Raw genomic sequence first — 4,739 nt, forward strand, 5'->3', positions numbered from 1 at the left:
GGAGCTCAAGACAAAACTGCGGAAACAGCGGGATTTTAACCGGAGGCTGCAAAGACTGCAGAAGAAGCGTCAAGCCTTAACGATTGAAAAAATCATCCGGAGCGTCCGCTTACACGTGTCTCCACCTGTCGCTGCACTCGTGGAGGCTCAGCTGAGGATGAACAATGTGAGCCGGTTCGGTCGCCGACGGTCAAGCCAAAACAAATTCTTTGCCCTAGGGCTGTACTTTCATAGTCCGAAGTGTTATAGGTACTGCAGGCGAATTCTCAGGCTGCCATCAGTGCGATCCTTGCAGTTATGGCTTCAGCGTGTGCCACTAAGGGTTGGGGTTTTCCCGTAAATCTTCGACCTTATAAAGAGACGAGCGGCTACCTTTTCCATGAGTAATAGAGCCTGTTGCATTGTTTCCGATGAAATGCATGTTAAAAAAGAACTTTCATGCAACCCATCGCATGACAGGTTTGAAGGTCTGGAAGAATATAACGGTTTTCAAGGCAATAACCTCTGCAACAAGTCTCTTGTCTTCGTGGCAAAAGGTATCTGAACGGCATGGAAACAACTTCTTGGTTACTTTTTTGCCCATCGAGGAACACCCGCAAGCATTTTGAAGGGCCTGCTTTTGCAATGCTACAAGTCCCTTGTGAACGCTGGCTTGCAACCAGTAGCGGTAGTCTGTGACCAGGGAAGCCAGAACGTGTCCCTTTTTCCAAGCCTAGTCACGACCGAAGAGCCGTATACAGACATAGACGGAAGGAGGCTCTTTTTTTCTTTTCGATGCTCCGCACTTACTTAACTGCCTCCGAAACATGCTATTTAAGTATGATTTCATTATAGGTGACCACCTTGTGAAGAGCAGTTACATGGCAGGCGTATGAAAAGGACCGCACGCATAAGATTCGTTCGATACCAAGGCTGAAGGACAGACATTTTAACCTAACCTTTGCATCAAAGATGTCTGTAAAATTGGCTGCACAAGTTTTCAGCAACCACTGTGCTGCTGCAATGTACACCTTGGTCACTTTTCAGCAGCTGCCCGCTGAAGCGATTCATACTGCACGATTTGTAGAATAGATAGATCGCTTGTTTGACTGCCTTAACAGTTCACTGAGAGTGGCAAATACACCTTATGCTTCTGCGATGTGCAATGGCTCTGTCCATAGAGAGTTCCTGACGGAATGCATTGCAGTATTTGAAAACATGCGAGTAGTTGGTTGTCCGAGGCAGCCGCCTTGTATACGCGCGTTTTCCTTAACCATGCGGTCTCTTTTGATACTCTATGATCATCTCACAATGAATTATGGATTTTCTTATGTTCTCGCCAGGCGATTAAACCAGGACGCACTTGAAAACAGCTTTTCGACGATAAAGTCCAAATCAGGTGCGAACACCAACACTACAGCTCGTCAGTTTCAGGCCGCTTTCAGGCATCGTTTGATCAATAACCTGTTCAAGTTGTCTGAAAACTCTAACTGCGCCGAGGACATGACAACGGTCTTGGCAACTCTTCCTGTTGGCATTTCGGCGCTGTCTCCGGCTCTTGGTATCGGAAGCACAGTCTCGCTTTGTATGACAGATGATTCTTCTTTAGACGAACTTTCGGACGTACAGCAAAATAACCTAGTTTATTTTGCCGGCTCGTTAGCGGCGAAATTTTTGCGGTCCCATTCGTGCGTCCGAACAACCTAGAAATGTAGCCTGAAGGTAGAATCTGCGTGATTTAGTGAGGCCAGCCAAGTGCTACTATATTTGAGCGTAAAAGGTACTGCGAAATCTGACTTTGGAAGCCTCTCAGTTCCTTCCCCTCCATTCATGTCTTCTGTTGAAGGCTGCTAAAATGTTTTTCAGGAAGCCATCAGTAGCGTTTTCTCCATGGAGAGGCTAGGACATACGTTGTGTACGCGTCTTCATGAGAAGGCTGAAAAGACACTCACCGTTTGTGAAGAGGATGTTTATAATGCCTTGTTTTGTCTCTTTGCCCGAATCAGGTTGCATTGGTTTGCACGAAAAAGAAATGCTGAATTTCAATGTGCACAAACGAAGCGTCAAGCTAAGTAACAAGTGCAAAGGCTAAACAGTTTAGATTTGTCAAGGTATATTCCAGGCGGTCAGCAAGGTGATGAGTCTCTTCACAAAGAAGGCAACCTTCTTTAAAAAAAAAAAGTTTGGTGCATAATTCGAAGGCGTAAAATGGGAGTAACGCCATATCTGGCACTATGTTATGAGCAGTTAACTGTGTACTCTTTCCATGGTTTTTTCTAAAAGCTAAAACTTTCTTTAATGTCGACATCCATGTCCTATGGTTTCTGGACCACCCCTGCACCACCCTTTACGGTGGTGAAGTAAAGCGACACAGCTTGTTCCTTCTTTCTTATCCTGGATTTCGCTTCTTAGTGCTGACTTCGTGGCCTCATGCAATTGTGGCTCGCCAGATAGCATTCTTTTATAGCATTTGTGCGCAGCAAAGCTTGCGCTGTTTCGTACGATACTGCTTGCAATAAACATTCGCAGATGCACCAGTAGCCACCTCCTCTTGTGCAAAAGGAGAAATTTTAATCAACGTGTAGGTGGAGTTCCCCCTTGGTAAAGAAGGGATACATGGCAATTCCTTCCTCTTCGTTTCTGTCCTGCCTTCCCATTTACCATGGCCTTTATTTAGGTTACAAATTTCAACTCAGCCTCGGTTTATGGATGAGTCGCAAGACGTGACGTGATGCTGTCATAGTGCTACTGCCGTGACCGCGACTTAGCATCGGCGAAGTAAATGAGGACCTCCGGCTGCTACATTATGAAACACTATTTCCAGTTCACTCGGGTCATTGTGCATTTGATGTTTTTATAAATTTTTTGCAAAGCACTTTTGGATTTTCGCTATGGAAGCCGGCGGATATCAACACTACTACGGGAGTGAGTCTATACACATATCTCTGCAGAATATAGTCTTTTTTTTTTCTGGTACACGCTCCTTATTTTAGATTCCCATCAGGACATGTTTCATTTGATGATTGATTAACTGATTGGCGACTGACTGGGTGTCAGCAATTCTGTCGCCGTCTTTTTTATGAAGGCATATAAGTGTCAGTAATGAGACAAAAACGGCGTAACTTGCTAATAACAACCACTCGGCTGCTTATTTCGTCGGGACTCTTGTTCTTCCGCCTTAATTATCGGTGTGTACCAGCCTTGTCATTTTCCATTACAATATCTTTAGATGCACTTTAGATTACACTTTATGCATAAGAATGGATAGGCAAATATGTGCTGGCGCGTTCGCGTGCTTCTTTTCCTGCGATCCTGAAACAAAGGCGGAATATTGAGAAATACTTTTAAGGTGTTGAAAACACATTGCTTTGTTTGAAACCCTGTAAAATTCACCATACTAGCCGAAATAATGTCCATACTGGATGTCAATTGAACTCGTTCTAACCTATATACCTGCCGATCAAAAATTTTAAAAGGGTATATTACTAGCAGATAGACAAGCGCAAGTTAGATTTTTATTTTGAGACATGGACCCTGTGTGTGTATATTTCGGTTAAGTTAATTTTCGAGGCATTTTTTCTTGTTTTAAAGCAGTTGTTATTGAGACGTTGATTGTGCATGTTGCTATATGTTATGGGCAAGTCTAATTTATAAGCGCGTGATGTATACGTAGTGTCGACGCTCTTTTTCTAATTGCCACAGTCGGTGCTGACTGTACAGTGATTAAAATTGTGTTATGAACTTCAGTGAATAAAATTGAAATGTTATAATATTGCGCATGAATACGCGCTATTTTTGCTTCTTAGAATTCAAGCACACAAGCCACACAAGCAATCTACACCTTAAGACACCTGCGTATCTGCGAAACATAAACAACGCTATAAATATTACGTACGCTGCTGTTTTAAGGATAAAATCTCCTACTAAAACCAAGGCGAATTAAACGGCAGTATGCCACTGTCTAGTCATGAGTCTATATGACTTTAGTCATTGGAGATGTAAAGCTTACATTGACTTGAAGTGGACTCAAGGCAAGGCCTCAAGGTGCGGACTCACCAAGGACTTGCGCCGGTTCCTTGGTTGTGGCAGGCCTACGAAAACTATTTTCAGGACAATTTGCGCGCCAGTGCCAACCGTATGACGTCACTTTCGTACCGGATATTGCGTCGCATCCGCTTTGTTTTGTTCCGCCGGAAGTGTTCCCTCCACATACAGATGGCGCTAAGCCCCATGAGCTGCTGAAGAACCGCCACGTTTTGAACGTATGGGCTTCTATGGAAGCTTCGCTACCAGTTTACATATACCTTGTGTCCCATCGTTCAGTCGACCTTCAGCGTCTTTGAGCGAAATCCGTGTCGTCGAAGTGAAATCGTACTTAGAAAAAGCTTATTTCAACAAAATACGATACGAACACTGAGTTACAATGACGGCAGAATTCCACTAGGACGACAACATAACCTACAAAATACATAGCACTGTTTACACGGCACGTTTTCGTAGAAATGTCCGAGTTCACACTCACTAACATATAACCACATTGACCCACCGAAAGCATAGTTACACATAAACTAATTGTGACATTGTATAAAATGACGTTCAGTATATACATTGTACACAATGGTTATTTACAATGATGATGTGACAGAGGCACTTTACATAATTTTGTAGTGATGATTTGAGATGTATATTTATAAAAAAATCATCACGCATACAAGATCACGCACAGAAATAAGAGTACGTATACATACTATGTAGAATCA

At 43.2% G+C, this 4,739-nt stretch overlaps 1 pseudogene; it reads left to right on the forward strand.

Moving 5' to 3' along the window:
- Positions 1–806: 806 nt before the first annotated feature.
- LOC119440845 (uncharacterized) lies at positions 807–2,151 on the forward strand (annotated as a pseudogene).
- Positions 2,152–4,739: the final 2,588 nt, after the last annotated feature.

This window comes from Dermacentor silvarum, chromosome 1, assembly GCF_013339745.2.
Source record: "Dermacentor silvarum isolate Dsil-2018 chromosome 1, BIME_Dsil_1.4, whole genome shotgun sequence".
Taxonomy (NCBI): Eukaryota; Metazoa; Arthropoda; class Arachnida; order Ixodida; family Ixodidae; genus Dermacentor; species Dermacentor silvarum.